Source organism: Cucurbita pepo, chromosome LG06 (genome assembly GCF_002806865.2).
Source record: "Cucurbita pepo subsp. pepo cultivar mu-cu-16 chromosome LG06, ASM280686v2, whole genome shotgun sequence".
Lineage (NCBI taxonomy): Eukaryota > Viridiplantae > Streptophyta > Magnoliopsida > Cucurbitales > Cucurbitaceae > Cucurbita > Cucurbita pepo.
In genome coordinates this window covers 7,006,911-7,016,882 of record NC_036643.1, presented here as the reverse complement: position 1 = coordinate 7,016,882, position 9,972 = coordinate 7,006,911, and the positions used below count along the sequence as shown (strand labels likewise).

Sequence of the window (9,972 nt, the reverse complement as noted above, 5' to 3'; positions counted from 1 at the left end):
CGAGCCTGTCTGGTGAGTCCATGTACGCGTACGTGGGTCGTGTGTGAAGGAGTACCACACACCCAACCCTACCCGAAATAGAAAAGTGCCCAAGCCTATGTAAAGTTTATGAAAAGTTAGGTCCCGCTCATATGTTGCATGTGTTTGCATTCCTAACCCCAACAGTGGGGTGACTTACTGAGTATTTCATAAAATACTCAAGCCACGTGCTACCTACATTTTTCAGGTAAAGGCAAGACACCAAGGTACGGTTAACGGTGGAGCTGATGACACCATGAAAGTTGGAGAGGGGAGATTTTTAGGAGTTTAATTGTTTTAAGTTAAAGCATTGAATATTGTTTTATTTAGATTTATTTTCTTAATTCAATTATTGAAGGTTTTATTTTCGGAGATAGGTTTTTTTTTTTTGGATTTAAGAATTATGTATGCATGGGTGACGTCACTAATTAGGTTTAGAAAATTAGGGGCGTTACAAAACTTGTGAAGAAGTTGTGAAAAAAATAAGAATATGCTCCTAATTCGAGAACAAATTGAAGTTGATAATTGAAGTAAGTTCATTCTCAGGTACCTCACTTTGGCCTCTTATATCTTGCTCGTTAATAAGCCAAATAAATTGAGATCAGTCCTAAACAATTTATGGTGTGTAGAACTACACGATTCCTAAAGAAATCGAGTGGACGCTTACTGATCAAGAGAAAAAAAAACATGATTTTTAGAGGGTAGAAAGTTGAAATTCTTACGTGCTTCTGCGACTGATGATGTGGCAACTCTAGAGCTTGCCATGTCATCCTCTTTAGGTTTTTAACCTATTGAGTAATAAATAGATTAGTTTAACCATTTTTATACGAGGTTCACATTAAGTTTTGATTTGAGTGGGAAAAAATATACTCAATTTGGACCTACTCAAGAAAATTGAGGAGCAAACAACTTACGGAATGTCGCAAAAAGCGATCACAAACACGACCGAACAAGTAAACCATTATATAGACAAACCTTTGTTCGCATTTTTGAATCAGTTCAAATACTTGTAGACGGTTTCTCAAAAAGAAAAAGAAAAAAAAAATTCTAGAAAATAGGCACTATTTGCCACTTGCTCAAGAAGTTTGAAGGAATTTCAACCTTGAGAAAGTCTGAATCGAGCACCCAAATACACCAAAATACAACCAAATTAGTAAGTAACTAATTCGAGAAAGTTTAAAAAAATACTTGTAGGAGTCGATTAGAACCTTTGGCAAATGATTAACATTCATATTTAGAAGCCTAATTGACCGCCTTATGAAAGATAAGCCTCGAAAACCTAAAACTTTACCGTTTAGCACAATATTCCGTTTTTCAGTATTCGCTTGCATGAATTGTGAATACAAGTAGTTTTATGATCTCACAAGTACTTAAGCCTACTTTATTGATTTATTTTTCTTTATTTGAGTATGTTGGGCATGATTTATGCCTATGTATAATTTTAAATTCATGTTTGAGAATTTGGAAACTCGTATGTTCCCAATTAGTATTTGGGCGATCATGAGCTATTGTCTTATGATAATTTGATCTTAGAACCTAGCTTTTGAGGCACACGAACTTTTTGGGATGATTAGGTACCTTATAGGAACGTTTGGACATGACCCCTGTTCATAAATTAATAAACATGGGTTAGGGTTTACTTGGTACATAGGAATTAGTTATCACCCATAAGGGACTCCAAGAGTCATAAAAGATACACTATTAAGGTAGCTCTGGTTATGCCTAGTGGGGAACCATGACCTTATATTTTTCTAGCCCAAGGAGCCTGTATGAGTAGATAGTCTACTGTTCTGGCCAATAGAAGCAATGAATAGGTAGTTACTATTCTAACTTGAGGAGGGTGGAAGAATAGGTAATTTATTTATTTTGCTTGTAAAGGCGAAGTCATAGGGAGTTGTTGTTTGGTGTCACAATCAACGATACATTTGTGACAAGATTCGAGAGTTTGAAACGACACGAGTGTCAAAGACAAGCTTGAAGAGGGTTGGGCTTGCCGACCAGAAAGAGGTCTAGGAGGTTTGCAAACCAACTTGTAGGTCCATACGCGCTCGTGTGGACCGTGTGTAGGAAAATTAAGTACATATCCAAATTGCCCATTTAGGAATATGATGTAAGAAATTATCAAAAAGCCCCTATGATCGTTGTATTGTTCTCCAAGAAACTCTCCCTAGTATTTATGGTACTAGTCATCAACCTGACACTCTGTGTCCAAGGCTTCATACGTTGCAAGCAACACAGTCTGAACTTACGTTCAAGGCTTCATGCATTTCAACCGACACAGTCTGAACCTATGCCATGACTTCATGCGTTACAAGCGACATAGTCTAAACTCGTATCTAGGTTTAATACAAAATTTCATAGCATTAGGCAGTCGTCTATATCATGAACCAATGGTAAATTTCCTTAGGTGCATTATGTTCATTTTACAACCGTTACTTGGTTTAGTTAATTAACCTTATCCAATCACCTGCCAAATTTCATAAAGACTTTTAACCTGTCGTATTATGCTCAGTATTAAAAATTCATATACAGCGGAGTTCATTTAGTAGGTTATTTTAACGTTACTTGAATCTTAAGAAATTTGATCGGTTCGAAGCCTTAACTCACGGTTCTTGGTGTTTTTCTTTTACATTCCTTTAATTCATACTTCGTTTAAGGTTTATACATAGCTTACCTCATCANGAAAATTCTAAAAGTAATTCTTAAAAAGAGTCTAAAGTGGTTTCTTACCTCAACAGGGACGTTCGAGACTTTAATTCTATAAAAGGGGGTGTAGCTCAAATGGTAGAGCGCTCGCTTCGCATGCGAGAGGCACGGGGTTCAATTCCCTGCACCTCCATTGTTAATTGTTTTAAGGATTCTTGTTTTTTTCACAAGGACACTCCCCATAGTATTAAGGCTTCATACCTTAAAAGTGAGACAATTTGAACTTATGTCATGGGTTCATGCGTTGAAAGTGACGTAGTCTGAACTCGAATCTAGGTTTAATAAAAAGTTTCATAGAATTTGGAGGTCATCTAAATCATGAACCAAAGTTAAATTTCGCACTATGGTCATTTTACCCCGTTACTTGGTTTAGCTAATTAACCTTATCCAATGATTACCAAATTTCATATAAACTCTTAACATGTCATATTATGCTCAGTATTAAAAATTCATAGGTAGTGATGTTCATTTAGTGGGTTATATTAAGTTTACTTAAATCACAATCAATTTAATCGGTTCGAAGCCTTAATTCACAGCTCTTGGTGTTTTTCTTTCACATCCCTTTAATTCATACTTGGTTTAAGGTTTATACAAAAATCCAAGCAAATTCTAAAAGTAATTCTTAAAAAGAGTCCAAAGTGGTTTCTTACCTCAACAGGGACGTTCGAGACTTTAATTCTATAAAAGGGGGTGTAGCTCAAATGGTAGAGCGCTCGCTTCGCATGCGAGAGGCACGGGGTTCAATTCCCTGCACCTCCATTGTTAATTGTTTTAAGGATTCTTGTTTTTTTCACAAGGACACTCCCCATAGTATTAAGGCTTCATACCTTAAAAGTGAGACAATTTGAACTTATGTCATGGGTTCATGCGTTGAAAGTGACGTAGTCTGAACTCGAATCTAGGTTTAATAAAAAGTTTCATAGAATTTGGAGGTCATCTAAATCATGAACCAAAGTTAAATTTCGCACTATGGTCATTTTACCCCGTTACTTGGTTTAGCTAATTAACCTTATCCAATGATTACCAAATTTCATATAAACTCTTAACATGTCATATTATGCTCAGTATTAAAAATTCATAGGTAGTGATGTTCATTTAGTGGGTTATATTAAGTTTACTTAAATCACAATCAATTTAATCGGTTCGAAGCCTTAATTCACAGCTCTTGGTGTTTTTCTTTCACATCCCTTTAATTCATACTTGGTTTAAGGTTTATACAAAAATCCAAGCAAATTCTAAAAGTAATTCTTAAAAAGAGTCCAAAATGGTTTCTTACCTCAACATGGACGTTCGGGACTTTAATTCTATAAAAGGGGGTGTAGCTCAAATGGTAGAGCGCTCGCTTCGCATGCGAGAGGCACGGGGTTCACCTCCATTGTTATTTGTTTTAAGATTCTAGCCTAACGAACTTGAATTTTGATCTTTTTTCTAGTCCTTGATTGTTGTCGTATTCTCCAAGACACTCCCCCTAGTATTTATGGTACTAGTCATGAACCGGAGATCCTGTATTCAAGGGTTCATATATTTCAATTAACACAGTCTAAACCTATGTCATAGCTTAATGAGTTCTAAGGGATTGTAGTCTCAATTCGTATCTAGGTTTAATGCAAGGTTTCTTAACATTTGGCAGTCATCAAGATCATGAACCAATGGTAAATTTCGTTAGGTGCATTATGTTCATTTTACATTGTTACTTGGTTTAGCTAATTAACCTTATCCAATGACTACCAAATTTTATATAAACTCTTAACATGTCATATTATGCTCAGTATTAAAAAGTCGTAGGCAGCAGAGTTTATTTAGTGAGTTATTTTAATGTTACTTAAATCACGAGCAATTTAGTCGATTCGAAGCCTTAACTCACGATTCTTGGTGTTTTCCTTTCATATTACTTTAATTCATACTTGTTTTAAGGTTTATACAAAGATCCAAGCAATTTCTATAAGTATTTCTTGAGAAGAGTCCAAAATGACTACTTACCTTCAAGGACGTTTGGTACCTTTATTTTATAAAGAGGGTGTACCCATACATAAGTAATTAAAAAATGGAATGAGTACAAAGATTCTAGCTTATTACACCATTATTTCTTTTCTTGAGAACTTGAATCTCGATCCTTTTTCTAGTTCATGAACCTGACATTTTGTGTTCAGGCTTCATACATTTCAATTGACAGAGTCTAAACCTATGCCATACCTTAACGCGTTCCAAGCGACATAGTCTAAATTCGTATCAAGTTCTTATAAATCTTTTTTAAAAACTAGAAAACCTTTCGATACCATGAAAGAATTTTCAAGCTTGTGATTTAGGAGATCGCACATGACTGAAAATCAACACACGACATTAGTTCTCTTTTTCTCTTCTATTGTACCGTTTTTGTTATGTGTCTTACTTTTTCGTTAATATCATGTTTGTTATTGAAAACTAGACAACATGTTGGTTTCATAACCTTGCATGAGAGTCTAACATGCTAAATCAATTTCCTAATGTCAAGGATTTCATTTTCAAGGTTTCGAAAATTAGACTGCGACTATAAAGACAGAGACAAAAGCACATAAAATAAAAGTAAAATAAAATAAAATAAAATATGAAAATACGGTAAATATAAATCAAATTTAAGCAAACAATACCACATTCAAAACACAATCTGATTACAACTCAGTGTTGTTCAAGTTTATTACAAACAAGAACGAATTTAGGTTATATTTACAAACAAATATCAAAAGACCACCATGATGTAATAAATTATCAAAACGCCCCTATGATGACATTTGTTATGAATGTTGTTTTACGTGCTTTTCATTGTGTTAGAGAGAAAGACATACTATTGCGATCTTATCTATAAGGGATTGATGGATGTTATCTTCCCATTGAGCTTGTTTGCTTGTATGTTTGCATGATATAGTATGTGTTAGCTCCATGTGTTTGACTATGTGTTCTCTCTGTAGAACATGTTTATCTGCACAAAACTAGGGCGTTAGAGTTAGGTTGGCTAGATGATGACCTAGGTTAGGTTGCCTCCAATAGACTGAGCACTTTATGATCGTGAGCGACGGTTAGAGGATCTAGACTCTAGTGCTTCAAGACTAAGAAATATTCAAGGAGTCAAAATAGAACAACCTAGAGCTAGAAGACCGTGTTAAGTTACCTAGCTGCCTTAGGAACCCAATAGACCTTTTCAACTCCTAGATATGACCAAGGTGTAGTTCAAATTATGGATTCTGCACTTAGGTGATCGATAGATGCAACTCCCTAGAAGAACATGCATGAGAGAACTAAGTTTTGATTAGGGCGCTACAGCTAGTGTGACTTACACGTTGACCAAGTTCAAAATGTGTTCCATTAGACCTTGGACCTCAGTATCATTAGTGGTGATCAAAGGTCCCTAAGAACCTCGTTGACCTCCACGTCCTAGAAACAAGAGATGAGATTTAAACTGCCTAAAAGTCCTTAAGAACCTTGTAGGCCTCCACGACAACCAAGAATGATCAAGGTAGCTCATTAAGCTATAGTAGTGTGAACAGTGTCACATGGCTGTTCACTACCCTTTCCACTTCAGTATTCTATCGTCGAGACACTACTTCGGTTTCCATACCTTGGATCTAGGTGTTGCTTGTTAGGTTCATGCGACATGTGCCCCCAACCTAGTGTAAATGACCAAGGGTCTCCTAAAACAGGACCCTTGTGCTGTAAACCCGTCCCTGAGCGTAGGTTGACCTAGTAGCTAACCGACACACAGAGGATCGCTTCCCCCAAACTTTGAAGACTTTATGGTCCTGTGGGAGAATTGTCAGGTAAGCCCATGGATGATGCTCAAATTATTTTTTAGATTCCGATCCAACCATACTGTTTTGCAACTTATGAGTTCTCGTCTAAACCTAGAACACTTATCATTCACTACATAAACAAGACAAGCCACTTAAGTCGAAGAAAAGAAAGAATGGAAAACTCGCACAGACCCCTATGTGTGTGCTTCATTTAAGAGACCTGCTCGAAAGTTGGGGTACCCAGTTGCTCAGAGAGCATTGAATCCTAAGCCCAAACTTCCTAGAACAAAGACTAAAGCCAGTGATACTTACTAAGTTAAGGATGCGTTAAAAGCCTACGAGTAGGTTGCTTATTGAGTATTATTATACTCACCCCTTTCTCTTTTCTTTTTCAGGTGTTTATAGGCTGCTGCTCGAGGTGAAGGAGCATTCAAGAGTTGTGTGGTCATAGTGGGGGTTGTTCTAGAGTGCTAGCCCATTTTTACATTTTTTAGGCTTTTATATTTTTGTTTTATAATGGTTTCCCAGTTTGTAATATTTTGAACAACATGGTCTTATAATTGGACTTAATTTTCTATTTAATTTTGGTGTTTACTTTTTTTTCTTATTTAAGTTTTAACCGATTTTTTTTATTTTTTAAAAATTATTTTCGCTTTCCTCGTTTTAGTCTTTATTCGAGTCTCACATGCTACAACTATCACTTTGCATGCAAGAGGTACCACCAGTATGATTATCTATTCATAAGTAGCCTACCCACTCTTTCTTTCCTTATTCTTGTTGTAAGTACTTAGGAAGACTTTGGTCCTTGGATTTTGAGATCTCAACCTTAGTTCTAATCTAAGGGTCTTAGTACTATTGTTCTGGGTGTGTACTCAGTAAGTAGCTTGTCACACTCTTTCTTTCCTTGTTCTTGTTGTAAGTACTTACGCGGACTTTAGTCCTTGAATTCTGAGATGTCAACCTTACTTTTAATCTAAGGTCTAAATACTTTTGGTCTTCGTTTGTAAGTACTTAGACGGACTTTGGTCCATGGATTCTGAGATCTCAACCTTAGTTCTGATTTAAGGGTCCTAAGACTATTGTTCTGGGTCCTTGTCTTCCGAACTTGGATCTTGATCCTTGTTCTATTCCTAGATCGTTATCTTGTTCTTGGTCACTTTTTAGGTTGTTCTCTTTTTGTTTCATTCTCCCAAACACTCTCCTTAGGATTTATGGTACTAGTCATGAACTTGACAACTTGTGTCCAATGCTTCATACATTCCAAGTGACACAGTCTGCATCATACGCTCCAAGCAACACAATCTGAAACTACGTCGAAGTCTTCATGCGTTCCTAGCGATGTAGTTTGACCCCGCATCTAGGTTTCATACAAAATTTCATAGCATTCGGAGGTTATCTAGATCATGAACCGAAGGTAAATTTCTTAAGGAGCATTATGGTCATTTTACACTGTTACTTGGTTTAACTAATTAACCATATCCAATGACAACCAAATTTCATATATATTCTTAACATGTCATATTATGCTTAGTATTCAAAATTCATAGGTAGCGGAGTTCATTTACTGAGATATTTTAACGTTACTTAAATCTCGAGCAATTTGATCGATTTGGAGTCTTCACTCACGGTTCTTGGTATTTTCCTTTCATATTCCTTTAATTCATACTTGATATAAGGTTTATACAAAGATCCAAACAATTTCTACAAGTATTTCTTAAGAAGAGTCCAAAATGGCTACTTACCTTGTTATGGACGTTCAGGACCTTTATTATATAAGGGGGGTTGTAGCTCATATGGTAGAGCGCTCGCTTTGCATGCAAGAGGCACAAGGTTCAATTCTGTTCTAATCTAAGGGTCTGAGTACTTTTTTCTGCTTCTTATCTTCAAAACTTGGATCTTGATCCTTGTTCACTCCCCTAGTATTTATGGTATTAGTCATGAACCTGACATCCTGTGTCCAATACTTCATACATTTCAAGTAACAAAGTTTGAACCTATGTCATGGGTTCATGCGTTCCAAGCGACATAGTTTGTACTCGAATCTAGGTTTAATAAAAAGTTTCATAGCATTTGGAGGTCATCTAGATCATGAACCAAAGTTAAATTTCCTTAGATGCATTATGGTCATTTTACCCGGTTACTTGGTTTAGCTAATTAACCTTATCCAATGATTACCAAATTTCATATAAACTCTTAACATGTCATATTATGCTCAGTATTAAAAATTCATAGACAGCAGAGTTCATTTAGTGAGTTATTTTAATGTTACTAAAATCACGAGCAATTTTATCGATTTGGAGCCTTAACTCACGGTTCTTGGTGTTTTTCTTTCACATTTAATTCATATTTGGTTTAATATACAAAGATCCAAGCAATTTCTAAAAGTAATTCATAAGAAGAGTCCAAAATCGCTACTTTCCTCATCATGAACGTTTGAGATCTTTATTTTATAATGGGGGTGTAGCTCATATGGTAGAGCGCTCGCTTCGCATGCGTTCAATTCCCTGCACCTCCATTGTGTTTGTTTTGAAATCTTAGGTTCTCCTTAGGTTCAATGAGAAATAAAACATTCATACATAAAAGTAATTAAAAAATGGAATGAGTACAAAGGGTCTTGGTAATATGGTTCTTGAATCTTATCTTCACAGCTTCTTACCTCATCATGAACGTTTGGAAACTTTATTCTATAAAGGGAGTGTAGCTCATATGGTAGAGTGCTCGTTTCGCATGCGAGAGGCACAAGGTTCAAGGTTCAAATCCTTGGAATTGTAAGGATCTCCAAGACACTCCCTCTAATATTAAGCTAGATCATGAACCGGGGAGTATACTCCCTCCCTCTAATATTAAGCTAGATCATGAACCAAAGGACCCAATACTAATTAACCTTATCCAATGAGCACCGAATTTCATATAAACTCATGAGCAATTTGATCAGTTTAGAGCTTTAACTCACGATTCTTGGTATTTTTCTTTCCTTTAATTCATACTTGGTTTAAGGCTTACAAGCATGGAACTCATGAGCAATTTGATCCAATAAAATAAGACTTCTTTGTATTAAAAATGGATTCGGAAAAATATTTGAAAAAGCAAAGGGCCGGGCAGCGTTAAAAGCTTGTTTCAACGACAAAGTTTTGTTTTTGAGAAAAATCAACTAAATAATGAAAGATTGGAAGAATCAGAATTGGTTTGACTAAAAAAAAAAGTTTAGTAGAAGTTGGTTTATAATTTTGATTATTTAAATAATTTTTTTTTATATTATAAAAATTTCTTCCCATGGGAGAGACACAAGTTTCAATCTTAGGAATTGTGTAAGGATTGGGTGATTCGATGACTCTAAACTATAGAAAAAAAAGATGCTTGGATATTGATCCTTGTTCTCGGTTCCTTGATCGTTGTCTTGTTCTCCAAGACGGTGCTAGTAATGAACCTAACATCTTGTGTCCAAGGCTTCATACGTATGCATTACAAGAAAATATTCAAGAAT

General features: G+C 35.7%; 2 non-coding genes across 2 annotated transcripts; both read left to right on the top strand.

The window, feature by feature from the left end:
• The first annotated feature begins 2,784 nt into the window (after nt 1–2,784).
• On the top strand, nt 2,785–2,857 carry TRNAA-CGC. Its single transcript has one exon. It is a non-coding gene; the product is annotated as a tRNA-Ala (tRNA).
• A 553-nt stretch (nt 2,858–3,410) lies between these two features.
• Nucleotides 3,411–3,483, top strand: TRNAA-CGC. The gene has a single exon. It is a non-coding gene; the product is annotated as a tRNA-Ala (tRNA).
• Nucleotides 3,484–9,972: the final 6,489 nt, after the last annotated feature.